Below are 18,006 nucleotides of genomic sequence, written 5' to 3'. Positions count from 1 at the left end.
TATATAGTCAGTCCAAAAACCCCGCCCTAAATCCCTACAAAACAATTTTTTTTTTTTTTCCTAAAGAGCCTTTTAAAACTGGTGATTAATCTGAATTTTTGGGTATGGAATACATAGTTTAATGATTTTTAAGTGAAAATTAACTTAGGAAACAAAACCACATTCTGACCTGAAACCAGTAAGGTTGGTGCTGACCAACCTACATATATTTCTCAAAATCTACTAATTTCTAGTAGGCTCAAACATATCTGAGTTAGACATGGTAAATTTAGTACCGACATAGGAATTTAATCTTGGTGATTATCACTTATGCTGATGAAGACTGCTATTGTTGCTCATGCCTCCTGTTAAAAAAGCAAGGCAGCTAAAAGGACGTCAAAGGTATCAAAAGTGCAAAACAGGTAGAAGCATATCAGATGCAGAATCAAGAAAAAGCTTCTTTTCACATAAAGGAAGTTTTAAAAAATTCCACTCAGAATAAAAGTGATTGATTTTTTAAATTTCTTCTGGTTAAAGCTTAAATAAAAAAAAAAAATCTTCTGAAAACTCAGCCTGCTCAAAAAACCAAAACAAAACAAAACAAAACAAACCCAAATGAACAAAACAAAACAAAATGAGGAGTCCAGATTAACAAAGCGCTAAGATTAATGAATACAACATTATCCAGCGTGCTCTGCAAAAATATGAAAATTCAAATTCCTGTTCTGCAAGTTCCAAGGAAGGGATTTAGCCTGGATTTTCTCCAGCAGTGTCCTTAAACTAGGTTGAAGAAAAATGTGCTGTGGAAATAGTTTTATTTCATATAGAGATTAAGCATTCACTAGACCAAACTCTCTTTCACTCTAAGAGCTTCAAAGTGTTGCCTCAGATGTTAGGTAAATAATTACTAGTCTTCAGCGCAAATCAGGTTATAGAGACACTTAAACTTGTGGTCATATGGGAGAGCTAACCTCGAGGTGAAATGTTCTCTTAGTCAACAACTGAGAAAACCATTCCATGTCATATCTGAAATCTTTTTTGTATTATTTTTAAACCAGTTTTCTGTTTGTAAAATGTTTCCGTTTCAATGAATCAGCATTTTCCTATGCAGAAAGATAATTTCCTATAAAATATTTTCAAATCATCTCTATTCTGATGTATTTCAAGCTGTTGAAAAGAAAAGAATCAAAACATCTTTTCTTTTGCTTTACAAAGGTAGAGTTTGACAGTACAAGTTTGCTGCTGAAAGGCACTACTTGTTTGTTAAGACTGGGTCATTTCACTCTCCTGAAATAGGAGTTCTGATGTGAAGTTCCTTCTGGAAAATGTTAACTTGTTCCTTCATCTGCTTTTCAGAAATGACATAAAAAAGACTTAACTTGGATGACTTCCGCTTCTATTAATGACACCTTGAAAAAGACTGAGAAGCTTGAAGAAAGATCAATGATGAAAGAAAAATCCTGTTTTGCATATGTAAAACTTCTTCCAGGCATCATATGACCATAAAAAGAACAGGTTTAAATTTAAAAAAGTATATAATGGAAAATGTATATTGGCTCAAGACCTTGCAGAAACCAAAGCAATCAGATTATTTATTGCAGGTGTTTTTGGTGAGTAGTTTCTCCATTCATAAGCTATGAGTTAAAAAGTTTAAAAATAAATGGAGTGTTATTTCTTTTATTAAAAGAAATCAACTTGGTAAAACAGAATAAAATATTAGCAAGAAGTGTGGTTACCACAGCCAGCGTAGTCTGACAACGTTCCCAAAACCAGTCATTTTACAAATCTAGCTGTGAGGCTGATGGGGTGCTAGCTCCTGCCTTTCTCCACTTTTTTTTTTTTTAACTCCCTTTTCATTTTGCAATCAATTTCTCAATAAATTACTGGTGTGGTTTTGTGTTTGAGGAGGAACTATTCTACTATGTAAATTAGTTGAAGTGATCTCTTGTCAAAGGGAAAGCCATACAGTAATCTGAGATGTAGGCTTCAGTTTTTAGTGTCTTTACACCAAGAAGTATCAGTCCCTAGACTCAGTCACACACATACCTCACTTTACAATTCCCGCCAATCTCTGTGGATTGTCCTGAGAAAGCCTTTTCCATGTATCATTTCTGTGGAGGATAATCAGCATAATTCACCTGGACGCTCACAAGTCTATGGAGCTGGGTGGGATCCACCTGAGAGTACTGAGGGAACTTGCAGAGGAGCTTGCCAAGCCACTCCCCATCATCTGTCAGCAGTCCTGACTAACAGGGGAGGTCCCAGATGACCGGAGGCTTGCCAACGTGATGCCCATTTACAATAAGGGCCAGAAGGAGGATCTGGGGAACTATAGGCCTGTCAGCCTGATCTCAGTACCAGGGAAGATTATGCATTTTGAGTGCCCTCACCAGGCAGGTGCAGGTCAACTGGGGGATAAGGCTCAGCCAGCATGGGTTCATGAAGGGCAGATCCTACCTGACCAACCTGGTTTTCTTCCATGACCAGGTGACCCACCTAGTGGATGAGGGAAAGGCTCTAAATCTTATCTACCTGGACTTTAGTAAAGCCTTTAACACTGTCTCCCACAATGTTCTCCTAGAGAAGCTGGCAGCTCATGGCTTAGACAGGTGTACTGTTCGCTGGCTAAAAAATTGTCTGGATGGCTGGGCCCAGAGAGTTGTGGTGAATGGAGTTAAAAACAGTTGGGGGCCAGTCACAAGCAGTGTTCCTCAGAGCTCAGTTTTGGGGCCAGTCTTGTTTAATATCTTTATCAATCATCTGGATGAGGGGATTCAGCACTCCTTCAGTAAGTTTGCATATGACACCAAATTGGGCTGGAGTGTCAATCTGCTTGAGGGTAGTAAGGCTGTGCAAAGGGATCTGGACAGGCTGTATCAATGGCCCAAGGTCAAATGTATGAGATTCAACAAGGCCAAGTGCCAGATCTTGCACTTTGGTCACAACAATCCCATGCAATGCTGCAGGCTTGGGGAAGAGTGGCTGGAAAGTTGTCTGGCAGAAAAGGACCTGGGAGTGCTGGTTGACAGCTGGAGCCAGCTAAACATGATCCAGCAGTGTGCCCAGGTGGCCAAGAAGGCCAACAGCATCCTGACTTGTATCAGGAACAGTGTGGCCAGCAGGAGTAGGGAAGTGATTGTGCCTCTGTACTCAGCATTGGTGAGGCTGCACTTCAAATACTGTGTGCAGTTTTGAGCCCCTCAGTACAAGAAGGACATTAAGTTGCTGGAGTGCATCCAGAGAAGGGCAACAAGGCTGGTGAGGGGTCTGGAGCTCAAGTTTTCTGAGGACCGGCTGAGGGAACTGAAATTGTTTAGTCTGGAGAAGAGGAGGCTGAGGGGAGACCTTGTAGCTCTCTACAACTACCTGAAAGGAGGTTGTAGTGAGGTGAGCGTTGGTTTCTTCTCACAAGTAAGTAGTGACAGGATGAGAGGAAACAGCCTCAAGTTGTGCCAGGGGAGATTTAGGTTGGATATTGGAAAAAATTTATTGACTGAAAGAGTGGTCAAACATTGGAACAGGCTGCCCAAGGAAGTGGTGGAGTCACCATCCCTGGAGGTGTTAAAAAAACATGTGGACGTGGCACTTTGGGACACGGTTTAGTAGGCATGCTGGTGTTGGGTTGACGGCTGGACTCGATGATCTTAGAGGTCTTTTCCAACCATTATGATTGTATGATTCTATGATTCACTAATTAAAATAATTCCACATTACAGAATAACTCAATTGAATATGGCCATTGTCCCTTTCTACATTGCCTTTATCAATGCTTAACTCCATACAGCTTTTAACTCCAGTGCACATTAACTAGGGTGTGACACCAGACACATTAGACACTAGTCTCTCATGTTATCTACCATGAGAAACAGTGGTCCTCAGATCATTGAACTCTTGTGATCTGAGAGATCTCAGATTTGACAGCTATGAGGAGACATTTTTTCACCTCTGATGACCTGTTGTGATCTGAGAGATCTCAGATTTGACAGCTATGAGGAGACATTTTTTCACCTCTGATGACCTGTCTCAGCACAGTTAAGCTGATGGCCCAAGGATGTGAGCTCTCTGTAGAGAATCTGGCTGTGCTTTTGTCGCAGCACTTCGAGATCATGTCTTCAGAAGACATGCACTGTCCACACAATCTAACATCCAGTCCGGCATTAAAACTTAGAAGTATTTTAACAGAAGTGGCATGCTTTAGTGAAGTGTATGAGACTCGGCCCACATAGCAGTTCTCTTCATTAACTCACAGATGCTTGATACACCTTTTCTCTAACAGGGGTACTTTCTCAGGAAATTAGATTACTCATCTTATTAAACAATAGGGAGCTCTAAAGTGACCTCCCTTCTCCTTCAGCTCTCTAAGTTGTATTTCTTATATTTATTGGAAATATTTATTACTATTAAGGGATTTATTCAGCTCTCTCTTCCTTAGTACTGAAGAATGCTAACGTGTTTATAGATAGTCTGGTGTTATCTCTTTTGAAAAAAATGATAAATGTGAAACTCTTTGTAAGCCACTATTGTGTGTAAGCTAAAAGGAAAGAAAGAAAAACAAACAAACAAAAAGAAGTGTAAGATGAATCTCCCTCTTACATTAGTTCTAATGAACTAGGTGGATTCAATCACATTTTGGGAACTTCCACTCTCTTTTGGACATTGTTGGTGTATTATCAGAAGCAGACAGAAGCACTAGGCTGCTCACAGGTGGAGGAGAAGGAGGCATTCTTCAGTTTCACCTTTCCATCTCAGTAATTGAGAGTGGCAGTTCACTCTGTAATATGCCAGGCTGTGACAGGGAGCGGCACAGAAAGAGGGAGTGAACTGTTATTGCATGTTACCTGAAAAACTATTGTCTGATTTGAGCTTGGTGGTGGCCTCCTGTAGCCTGGTTCTACCCTGAGGTTGCCAGCTGCAGCATGCTGAGTTACATTATCAAAGATCAAAAGAGTGCCTGGCTAAATAATACAGTGCTCATCCTGTCTTTTGAAGCTGGGATCCATCCTTCAGCTTCATACTGAAGCCACAGCACTTCCAACCTCCTGTTTTTTTCCCTTAAGAAGAATTCCAGATGCCTCTAGCATTAGGTAATGTCGTGATCTAACTCACTGAACATCCCTTGTTTGTGTTTTGAGTTATTAAGGGTGAAAAGCGTTCGCTGACTCAAATAGCTGTAAATTCCACTGCTATTGGTCTTGAGGCAGTGCTCAAGGCAGCTTCCTGATGACATCACAGCACCACTAAGAAAGAAGCTAAGCACTCAAAATTGTTTAGGAATTCAGAAAGTCTGGCCAGTGTCAGTTTATCACTGAGATCATCTATTCACTGTGCTAACTCAAGTGAAAGGTGGTGATTGATTGCAGCATTGTTTTTTCCTTTATACCAGCAAAGTTCTTTCTGGCTAAATGTGAGAGTATGGCATATACTGATAAATGTGTCCTACTTTTAAAGGGTGCAAATGAAGCTGGAACTGAGGCACTTGCTCAAGCCTCTGTAGATGCCAGTTCAGCTCTTGTTTGTGTCTCAGCTTTCACTGAGCAGGTCATGCTCCCTCTGTGTTTCAGCTCCAACTTGTAAAATAAACATCATAATAACACTAATTTCTTTGTACTTTTTGTCTATCTTAATTGCAAAGACTGGATGGGGATGATGTGTGGCTATTATCTGTGCAATGCTGTAGAACTCGGTAGGGGTCCATAAATGCTACTCTAGTAAAGAAACTCTTTCTTGCAGCCCTTTCTATAGCTCTTAGCACTCTAGTAAGAAGTTTTATTTCTTCTGTTATTTCCCTGCCAGGATTTAGGTTCAAGATATCCTATTTCTATTGTGGCAGTTCATGATGCCACAAATAGTCCTATTATAGGCAGAGTAATGCTTTCTCTGTGGTGATAGGAAAGACATCACAAGCTGCTGCCATGGGGCTGACCTCTGAGTCCAGGTATTACAGTGAGAGCAAAATAGAGACTTCTTTTCCACCATATTTTTAATGTTTGTTATTGTGTTATTATTCTTAACAGTATTTTATGGGAAGTAGCCAAAAAATAATCTATTTGGAAATAACCTTTTGTGATACTCACTTTTTTATCTGGGTAATTTCTCTTTCTGCTTTCACCTGGAAGTTGTTCAGCTTGCTCTTCTCTACTACACAAAACTCCTAATTTTTTTTCTTATACTTCATGCAGTGCTAAGGAGACAGTCCAACTCCTACACCTGACAGAAAATACAGACCAGAATCATTACAGAAGGTTTGAAGTTACAGCAAAGTTAGAGTTACTAGGGTGTCATTGATCTGTGTGCTCTAGGATGCCTTAAAATGTCCATGAGAAACCAGCTGAAACAATGTGAAAGTTATGAACTTAAACACCCCTGTCTAGTGTTTTAAGCTGAGTGTTTCGTAGGCTTATGTGTGCATTAATATAGGATTTAGGAAGGAAAGAGATTTCTCATAATTAACTAATTAGCACTGATTGAAATGTCCCTTCTTAATGGTCATTTACCTTTGGCTAAACAAAATAGGATCACAGAGATAAGGTTAAACTTTAGAACAAAATTAATTGTGCTAATTTTAACTATTGCTGTTCCTTAATTATTGGTATCACTATATTGCTAACCTTAAAGATTAAGACATTTATAAACATATCCCTGTAGATACAGCTGCAAATCTCTCTGGGCTTCAGCTGAAATTTCTAATTTAACAAAAAGACAAGAAAACAAAAAATATCACCTGTTTACACAGCTGTCTGAAAAAGTCATATATAGAAAAGTGAAAATAAAATACATTCCTTCCTAAAACAGGGCAAATTTAAGCAGTCCCAGTGAAATTCCTCTCTATTGCCCCACAATTCAGAAAAATAATCTTTTTTTTTTTTTTTCCTCCAGTAAGCAGGTACAATGTGAGCAAAGGCAATCATCTAAGAAGACTGAGAGTATAAGTTACATTCTATCATACAGCATGTTTTATGAAATTGATGGTATGATGATTTTGAAGCATTTCCACTGACCATGACATCATATTTTTCTGCAGCAGTCAAAATGATTTTCAGTCATATTGAACTGTTCAATTAATCTGGATAAAACCCTGAAGAAGCAAATATTTCAGTAAATAATTCCCCCACTTTTTTTTTCCAGAATTGACTGTTCTTTACCAGAGCATCTAATGTGAGAGTCCTTTAAGTAAAGCAGCTTTGATATTGTGTTGATTATTTTGATATTGTCTGGACAAAAGCAGAATGTATCTCATAATGTATCTCATATGTATATATTATCATTCTGTGGATTAAGTAAAACCATGAGTCTGTGGGAATTCTGAAGGTTATTTTTTATTCTTATTGAACTTCTGCACAGTTCCTCATCCATAGCTTTTAAATTACCATTCAAACATGAAAGTAATCCCTCCCTTTTGCAGACAGAGATAATAGTGCACAGAGAGGAGCAATTAATCCCAAACTCTGATAAGGCATCACTATGACAGACCTAGATGATAGCTATATTGCTGTTCGACAAAGGTAGAACAACTCAACATTAAAGTCAATTTGTTTTTCATTGATACTTGAACTGCACACACAAAACATGAAAGTTCAGCTAAGTAAACAGACTTGCATGTCCAAACTGGTCATCAGTATCTGCAAACATCAGTTAAGATATACAATTTCATATGCAATAGTACAAACAAATAATTTTTAATGCAATGGTTAATGACTAAATGTTTTGTTTCATGTGTTAGCATGAAAAAAAAATATTAACAGTTTTTTCAAGCCTGTCTGAGAGGCAGGACAAGGATTGGTTGTAAGTGTGTATATATTATAATATCTACCAAAATAAGTACTGCTCACATATCTATTTCTTGAATGTGGTGTTCTTCCAATCTCTTGCTGACAGGCATTACTTCTGGTATCTGTGACAGATATATGCAACATTCACTTTATGGCTATGTCATCAATCAAAAATATGTCCCATTCCATATATAAAAATCTTTGGAAATCACTATTATGTTTCATACTTCATCTAGATTTATAAACTTTAATTTCCCTATATGGCTCAGGACACTGTATTAATTTATACAGTTCTTTGTTAGAGGGTTTCCATTAATTTATGGAGTTGTACTTTCATAAGTGCCTTGAAATTGCTTGTTTAATGGAAAATGTAACTCCTGAAATAAGAGCTTACATAAATTTCTTTGTTCTGTAAGAGTAAATATCTCACCTTTTATTATTTTTTCCCAGTTACATAAACATGTGAATTACTTCTATGGCTCAAGGTCTTATTAATAACTAATACACTAAAAAACATTAATGTAAAATATTGTTATGCCTGCTGACTGCCCTCAAAATTGCATTTAGTCCATACTTAAAATAGCCAAAAGTTGAATTTGTTAGGATAGCCCTCTGCAAGGATTTTCTTAATTTCAGCTATTTCAAATCCTTAAACCTCTCTTATATTTTTGGAATGCTATAGCAATTCTAGTTTAGGGACAACACAGTGGGGATCAAACATAGGAAAATGTCTGTATGTTTTTGCTGATAGCTTATATGGTATACTATGCCAAAGACTTGAAGCCCTGAGTTGAAAGTCTCAGAGGGGGAAAAAAAAACCAACCACTAACTAGTAAAATAGCTCAAATACTGGAACATGTTTGTAAAAGAGAAGTGAACGTGACAAAAGACAGAAAGGCAAACCAAACTGGAGTTTCTTGGATTTATTTACACAGTTTACTTTGAAGTATCATATAGAATTGAATTTCCGCTGTCCTGCACTGAGTGTCATCATTTATTCCTGCAAGGTGAGTGTTAAATATAACAAAAATGCTCTTAGTTTGATTTGGCCATTTTGCACTAGCTCTGAGAGGTAGTTAATGACCACTGATAGTGAAGGGTAATGAAACAATTAGACATTTCTATTTAAATAATTCATTTGCATTCTGAAAAATGGTCTGTCATCAACTTTACAAGCTGCATCTCAATCACTTTTTCTGACTCTGCCACACCGTATTTTTTCATTTTATTTTTTAGCTCAAGATGAAAGTCAAGAGACAATTGTGATTTTGTTCTGTGCACTGCAAAATACTTCAGCAGTAGCTGACATGATTTGAGCTCTCTGTGTGAAGAGAGTGGGAGGAAGGAGAAGGGAGAGGGGAGAAGTTTTGCAGGGAGAGGGAGAGTAGAAGTAATATTTTTTTTTTCAGGGAGAGCAGATATTTATTTATGCTTAAGGACAAAGGAATAAGAATTAATCATTAATTCAAAATCAATAGACTCTGCTGGTTCATTACTTTAGAAATATCTAGCTACACTGAATTGAAAATATTAATAGATAGGCTTGAATGAGTTTTCAATGCTACTGCAAATAGTGATAACTAAGGAGATGCATAAACCATACAGTTTGGAAATATTTTTGTAGGACTTTTTTTCCAAATCCTCGGCACCCCCATCTGAAAAGCATGAATGTAAAACAGTGCATGGGGATTCCCTTTGCCCATCTGCATAGGGAACACACTTGGGATATGTGAGTAAAGTGAGGAGTAGTGGTGAAACGTGCTATGTTTTGACAAGCATCAGCCAGCCTAATGGCTCATGGAAGACTGTTAGTCGTGTGTTGAGATAGAAATAGTTCTAGTGTGTGCAGGGATTGAATGGGGATCAGGAAATGGAAAGGGAACATAAAAGCCGCTTAGAGGTAGGCTGAATCTGGCTCAAACAACACTGTTGTCTTCCATATGAAGTTTTTCTGGATTTTGCTGTTATTTAAAGGAGTGCACTTGGCTGGCTGGCAATTACTTAAAGATTTGCATTTATATGTTCTATTTTTTATTTACAGCCTGAGTTGTCTGAATATTTGATACTCCTGATCCTTTGGATACTGACAGCAACCACAAGTCAGCTGCTGAGTGATGACTGTGACAGTAACGTCGGTAAATGTAACAGCTATGAAAAAACTGTTGAGACATATTATTGCTCTCTTCTTGCTCTTGGACTGCTGCTTGTTACTTTTTACATGCCATGATGCATCAAGAATTAAATTGCATATTTTAGGCCATTCCAGCATATAGGGTATTGATTGGGTAAAACTTACAGCATTCTAGAAGGTGGAAAACTATTAGAGTTGGGTTAACTATTCTTCATGTACAATGAATAATTTTCCTTTTTTTTTTTTTTTCTTTAACCTCCTCTTTTCTTTCTAGTGAAATGTAGAATGGTAGCTTGTGAATCTCTCCAATTTCTGTTATTAAATCTCTGCAATTTCAGTCATACAGGAAGGTAATTGGATTAAGCAGCTAGAATGAATTAGCATGGGTTCTTTGTGTAACAGCAAGTTTTCTTGAACCATATCAGATTTGAGGTAGTGGAAGTGTAAAGACTTCATTCAACAAGTTGCTGCACATTATCTTCTGACAGAAAATCCTAATGAACCTCAAAGATGGCAGGCAGCTGCCATCTACCAAGGCTGGGGTCTCTTGACACAGTATAGGAATGAGACCCCGGAAAATATTTCTAGGAAAGGAATGGTTTATTGATTTCTTTAGGTTTTTATTTATTTCACTTTTTCTTGAATAGTTTTCACTTTTCTTCTGAACCATCTTCATATTAAGCCGATGTTCTGTAAAGGAATGATGAAAAATGGAAGGATATTAAAGCATATAACAAAACAAGACATGGAATGGGTGAACGGCAGTGGAGCCAGAAATACAATGCTGCAAATGATCCAGAGGAGAGGTGAGCAAAGCAAAATCTTGAAAACCTATGTTAGTAATAAAACCAGCTAAAGAGTTTAATCTCTATTTAACATCAGTGGTGTTAATAATAAATTAAATGACATGTTATCCTGTTACTGTAAGAAGCAAATGTAAACCAGAATATGACTGGAGAAACAACATATTGCTGAATATTACTGATGCAGAAATGACAGATGGATCTCCAACTAGGGTCAGTTGGAGCTTGTCTTACTGAGGTCCATAGGCATCTGATCCCTTGCTACGACCAGTATGGCTTCCCAGCCGGGTCTGCTTCATGTCTGGCCACACTGGGCCCTGGGTGTGCTGCCTGCACCCACCAGTGTTGACATGCAACGGATACTGCTTCTGGTGCCAGGTATTGCTTCTGGTGCCAAGCTGCTCACATTAGGTGTTTTGTACAGGCTCATAGGAAACTTGCAAAGTATCCAATAGTTTAAGAAGTACAGTCCAATGTTTACAACAGGAGCTTAAAATATATGGAGATTGAAATCATTTTATATCTTACCTGATGTTTGACTTTCACCATAAAACTCTCTGTGGCTCAACTTCCTCTTCTGTAAAATGATGATAATCATTCCAGTATTTCAAATATTAGAAAATCTTCTATTTTGTATATAAGATATTACCATTGATTGTTCTAAAGTATTCATTCCACCAAAAATTTAGTCTTTTTTTTTTCCCCCTTGAGGTCCAGGGAAGCAGACAGTTCATCAGCTATCTCACTCCACAAAGAGGGAATCATGGAGGTTTTTGCTCAGAGGTTGTCTGTCTATCAGAGCGACTAATAAATTCAACATTTTCTTTATCATGTGGCAGCTAAGCCCTGAGAAGAACTTAATGATTCTCAGAAACTTCCTTCTCTCATTTGAAAAAAAGTTCACAAATAAGTCTAGATACGTTAATAAACTATAGTACAATTGCAAATTATTTAAATAATGAAGTTGTCTAAGGTCAGATACCAAAATGAAGATGAGAGAAAAAATTGGATTACAAAAGTAAATACTGTTTCTGTTTAACAGTTTAGACAAGTATTTTTGAAGACTTTATTCTGCTTGAGAAACAAGCTCATAATAAATGAGTTATAAAATTGTATTCTTTAGCTCCGGTGAATAGAACTTAATGGCTATATTTTAACTCTGCAAGGCCGCTGTTTCCTTCTAAAACAGATGTGTCAGGTTTGCCTGGCAAGTTTGCTTGATAACACATGATTTTTAGAAAATCTGATCATCTAGTACAGAAAAAAAAAAATATTGCCTTCAGATTCCCCTTTTTATGACTGTCATTCTACCGCATGATCATTATTCAGAGTGCAAAGATAGACAACTTCTGATTAGCAGCGCTATGACTTTTGCAGGTTATATCAGCAAACTCCAGCAAATCTATGTTGCAGCTTTTGCTTTGCTGTCATCACGCACTCTAATTTGGGCATAGGTATTTGGACCCAAATTAAACTCAGAATAAAAAATCGTACTCTGACAGCTCTGTTGTTATCAAAATATTCTATGTTAAAATAGTAGATTATAGCTGAGTAAAGTTAGATTGCTTGTTTTTTCTGACTGAAAAGTTCTTAATACTTGGGAATAGCAACTAGGATCCGTAGTATCAGCAGGTGAATTCTAGCAAAACTATTTGGATTTAGTTAGTACTACAAAGAAAGGGTCAAGACTAGGACCTTCATCTTCTATTATCTCTGACATTGCCAGCTTCTTATGGCACTGCATATGACAGATGTGGTTTTCCTCAGAAGAAATATCTAAGATGAGCTGATTAGCTATCTACAGAACAGGCTAAGCCACCTACAGAACAAGCTAAAGGACTTAATTGTGTGGTGAAATCTGCATTAAAAAGTTGTAAGAGCTCTCAGCTCACACACAATCTCTCCACAAATTAATCTCCTATCAATGAGATTTAGGAGATTTAGTGTACAGTTGTTTTGGGGTGTATTCAAAAGTTACATAGATACAACTAAGGTCAAAAAAGAAATCTAATCAATTATCTTATTTAATTCCCCTTTTTTTTAATATATATTTAACCATGAGTAGACATTATGATTTGTGTCACTTTTCTTTGTCTACATTAATTACAAAGATGTAATTATTATAGTATCCACTATAATTATTATAGTATCCACTAATATTACTACTTCTGCTTTTGCTATTTTTTTTTAAACATGCTTTAATGAAAAGTAATAGATTCAATATTTATTATTGAACAATTTTTTTTTTTGTTGGAAGAACTTATAGCTCATTTCCTTTTTAATCTTATCTAATTTAAACATTTTTGGGTCAAATTTTGAGTCACCTGGGAAAACAAAAGATAATTATGGCAACTCATGCATTTGGACATTTTATTTCCAAAGTTCTGTCACATTTGATCATATATTTCTCTTGTTAGTGCTTTCTGAATTAGAGATGAGCTTGAATAATGAATTTGAACACTCTGAAATATTAGAATGTTTGGGATTTGGCCAAATTTCTGCCCATCACTTAATGCCAAGAATGGGGCTGATTTTAATTTGCTGTACTGAAATTTGTTGTCATAAAACTTTCCCCTTTTGTCTTTCTAGAATCTGTCCAACCATATTTGAAGAACAGAGGGAGCCAAGTAAAAGAAACAGACAGAAGCTGTCCAGGTCCAAAGAGGTTTTCCATCACACTTTAAAATTAAGCAACTCAAATTGAGTTTTAATTTACATGTTAGATTTAATATCACACTCATTGCATATTAATTAAATAGCAACGGATTATTTACCAGCTCATTTAATGAGGTGTAACTATGCTACATATAAAATATACAGACGTTATTATTACACTGTCCTTAAACCTCACAAAATCTGCTTGAATAATTACAAGTGTTTCAACAATATAAAGTAGCTAATGCACATCTACATCAATTCATTGGTGTAATTGACACAAACAAGTATCAAGTCACTTCCAAGAGCTTGCGTTCCTGTCTGTAATCACTGAGAGAATAATACAGTTACTTCTTATTATTATTTTAAAATCTCTTGAAATTGTGTCAGCACCAAATAAGGAATAAAAATAGCATGAATAAAAATCTAAACATAGTTACATTTAACTTATTTGAAGGTCACCTCACATGAGTGAATATCTGCTGTAATTTTAGCGTGTATTGATTGCTTCTTTACTTATGATTATGGGCAAATTATTAGCAATAGTAAGCACTGTACTATCAACAGTACAAATTACATCAGTCTGGAGGCGTCACAGATTCAAAATAATGCTACAAACATTTTATGAAACTACTTTGTACTATTTTTTTTTTTACTAGAGATACCAGTAAAATGACTTGTCTCTTCATTTGATTTCCACTGACTGAGGTCTGGGCAGAAAACTGACACAGAGCAAGTGACATCTTGATTGGTGACTGCTTCCTACTTCATAAGGACAAGTGGCTGTCTCATGGCCATACTGCAAATACCTTTTCTTCCAAGTGAAGATTGGATTTAAAAAGTCAATCATCTACCAGATATTCATGGCTTGAACTTGGGGGCTTTCACCTACACACCATTTAACAGTAACTACTGTTAATTACTGTTGCAGTTAAAAGACTACTTTATGTAAACCCTGATCTGGCAGCACCATACATTTTCTGGTGATGCAGGAGTATTTTAGTATTACCACCTGTCCTGGTTCTGGCTAGAATAGAGTTAATTTTCACCTGAGCTGGGAGAGGAACTAGAGCTGGTGGCACCTGTGTCTGGGGGATACAGCTGGGATAGTTTACTAATTAGCCAGCAGCTGGGATACTTTACCCAAATTGGCCCAAGGGCTGTCCCATGCACTGTGACATCATGCTCAGTATATAAGTGAGGAGGGTGCTGAGGGGAGTTTCCTGCTATTTGGGAGGGAGCTGGGTGTTGTGGTTGAGTGTGAACTATTGTACTGTAAATTGCATGTTTAAGTTTTTTTCTGGGTTTTTTTTTTTGTTTGTTTATTTGTTTTCCATCTCTGTTTTCTTTTCTTCTGTTGTCCTCTTAAACTTTTTTTTTTAATCTCAACCCATGAGTTTTACCTTCTTTTCTTTACCAATTCTGCTCCCTGTCCCACTGGAGGATGGGGGAGTGAGCGAGAGACTGTGTAACTTGGTCCCAAGCAGGGTTAAACTATGAGACCACCTTAGTCGAGTCACTCTCAGCCAAGGAATAATCTGGTGTCTTGAGAGTTAATTCTTAGACAGGACTCAAAACCTGTCAATCAGGCATGATCTAATTAAGAGAAATCAGCCTATTTACTCTCAAAACTTCTAAAGAAGTATGAACAGAAGGAAAGATTTTTTCATATATAGGCTGGAACTCTGCAGAGAAAAATAGGATGGAATAGATTTAAGATGTTATCCTGCTGTTTCAGACTTTTGATGTAATTTAATGGCTCGACAGTCTTGCACCCACAGTTTTATAAATATTTGAGTATTTCAAGTAGTTGGCTTATTCTATTACTTAACCAAGGACCTGGAAAATGTTCTCATCTCAACTGATGAAAATAAAGCAAGCTTTCTTTCATGTGTTTAAGTAGTAATTTTTTTCCTGCTCTTTTCAAATTAAACTTATTTCTAGTGAATGGACATCTTCAGCTGCCTTACATAGATCTACCCCAGTTTGTAATCTTTTTAACTATTCAGTGTTTCTAAAACTTATGGCATTAATTTTCCCAGATAATTTATTAGCAAGGGGAAGGAGGAAGTAATTTTCTTACCTGTATCTCCACTTTGTGGGAGGTTACAAATGAAAAAAAACCCAAACCCATTTAGTTAAAATGAAGCTAAAACTTCCACCTACATCAGAGGCCTTGAAATGCCTTAAAACTATTAATATTTTTGTTTCATTCCTCTTAATAATGAAGGATGTCTTATATTTTTCCATTTTACAGATCAGAAACTGGGAGAAGGGAGAGAAAAAGGGTTAAGGAAGTTCAAAGTGTCACAAGAGATCAATCAGTCAGTTATGGCCAAGCTTCTAAATATTTATTTATATGTTAATTTGTCTTCATGCTCATAGTTGTATTTCAGAATATATCTTTATTGTGCAGTGCCATGAATATCAACATACTTGACTAAAACTTTGAGGCAAAATAAAATGAAGGACTTCCTGCCAGCAGCAAATCGGGGGAGAAAATGGCCAGGAGGCTAAATTCTTGTCTAATTTATGACCTGCCCAACATCACAGAACTCAGTGTTGCTGTTTGATGAATGATTTCTATAGTTAATGGAGCTGTACTACTGTAACGAAGGGAAGAAAGATGGTCCATTGACTTCCATGGAGTGGCACTGACCATACATTAGTGCAAGTTTAGGGCCCTATTTTGTGCAAGCTGACCAAGATATTCAAGACTATCTGCTGATTTGTTATATTCCAGTATAAACCACGTCAAAGCAAAAGGCTATATGAACTAATGTCTTACTTCCAACAATAGACAGTGCCACATATTCAGAGAAAGAAGCAAATTTCAGAAAGAAACAAACCCATTATTACAGGTTAGAAAATAATTTCCCTTCGGTCTCAGTTCTTATGCCTACTTCTATGGCCAGATTCATGTCTCATACCTTTTTATCCAAGCGAAAATAGCAGTTCACCTTCCTCACATATATATGTTCCATGTCTTTTTTCTTTTGCACAAACTTGAAACAAGCTCTGAGTATTTGATTGAAGCACATAAATCCCGAATAATTCGGAGGCAACAAGATATTTTAATTAGGGGTGACTGACCTTCTCTCAGTCCTTGTGTCCCACCAGAAATGACCTTCAATTTACAACATTCTGTTGGCCTTTTCAGTTTGAAAAGCCATTATACATGATCTACTCTCTCTCAGCTTCACAGGTAAACACTGCCTGTATAAATTGTCTGGGGGAAGCTTGTATTTTGTCACTTTCTGACAGGCTTGGACTTCCTAACAATGACTGACTTGGCATAGCAAATAGGCTAGCTGACACAAAACAACACTCCCAAAGCCTTTTCTCAGTATGATAACACTGGAAGTCTTGTTACTGTTGTGTCCAAAAATATGATAGTTGTTAGGCTATAGGTAAATGGAAACACCTGCTCATGAGGCTGATAAGCCTTGACTCATCTTTCAACTCTGTTGCTTGCCTGAGTCTGTTGTTGCTTGTTTTTTACATTAATGGTAAAGACTTGGGAGCAGGAACTGCCTAGGTGCAATACCTAGCATAATGGATCTTTAGTTCATAAGACTCATTCTCTGTCTCTGTAACAATTGGAATATATAATTTAATTACACTGTTGGTTTATTATTTAAAAAAACAAAACAAAACAAAACAAAACCAAACCAAACCAACTCAGTCCTCAAAAATACCAACCAATCAAACCAGCTTGGAAGGGGCCGGATTATTTAAAATTTTCCACAAATTTTCAAGGCTTAATTTTGAATCTCAGCTTGGGTCAAATGATTGTAGAACACTTCTATTCAAGACATCCAGACATCCAAACTCAGAAAAACTGAACTTGGTCGCAAACTGAGTTTTACCCCGAGTAGTTGCCTTTGCCTGTGCTGGACTGCTGTTGGACAACAGAAGCATTTCACATATGCAGGCTAACTGAAAGCATTAGGTAAAGCTGTATGAGGGAGACTTCCTGGTTTTTCATGTACAATAATACCTTTTTTATTTTATGTTGTGATGCTAAAGTTTGAGTATTTTGCAAACAGTTTCTATTGTGTAGCTTTCAAGATTACTATACTTCATTTGCTTCATACAGATGAGGAATAATTTGTGGTAGTTCTTTAATCATAGAATCATAGAATCATAGAATGGTTAGGATTGGAAGGGACCTTCAAAGGTCATCTAGTCCAACCCCCCTGCAAGGAGCAGGGACATCCCTGACTAGGTCAGGTTGCTCAGAGCCTCATCCGGCCTGGCCTTGAACTTTTCCAGAGATGGGGCCTCCACCACCTTTCTGGGCAACCTGTTCCAGTGTTCTATAACTCGCATCGTAAAAATTTTTTTCCTAATTTCTAATCTAAATCTACCCCCCTCTATTTTAAAACCATTACCTCTCGTCCTATTGCAACAGGCCCTACTAAACAGCCTTTCCCCATCTTTCTTGTAGGCCCCCTTGAGGTACTGGAAGACCGCTATCAGGTCTCCCTGGAGCCTCCTCTTCTGCAGGCTGAACAGCCCCAACTCTCTCAGCCTGTCCTCATAAGAGAGGTGCTCCAGCCCTTTTATCATCTTCGTGGCCCTCCTCTGGACCTTCTCCAACTGGTCCATGTCCTTCTTATGTTGGGGGCTCCAGAATGGGACACAGTACTCCAGGTGGGGTCTCACC

The sequence above is a fragment of the Chlamydotis macqueenii genome, chromosome 5 (genome assembly GCF_036417535.1).
Source record: "Chlamydotis macqueenii isolate bChlMac1 chromosome 5, bChlMac1.mat, whole genome shotgun sequence".
Lineage (NCBI taxonomy): Eukaryota > Metazoa > Chordata > Aves > Otidiformes > Otididae > Chlamydotis > Chlamydotis macqueenii.
Note: the sequence above shows the minus strand (reverse complement) of the source record.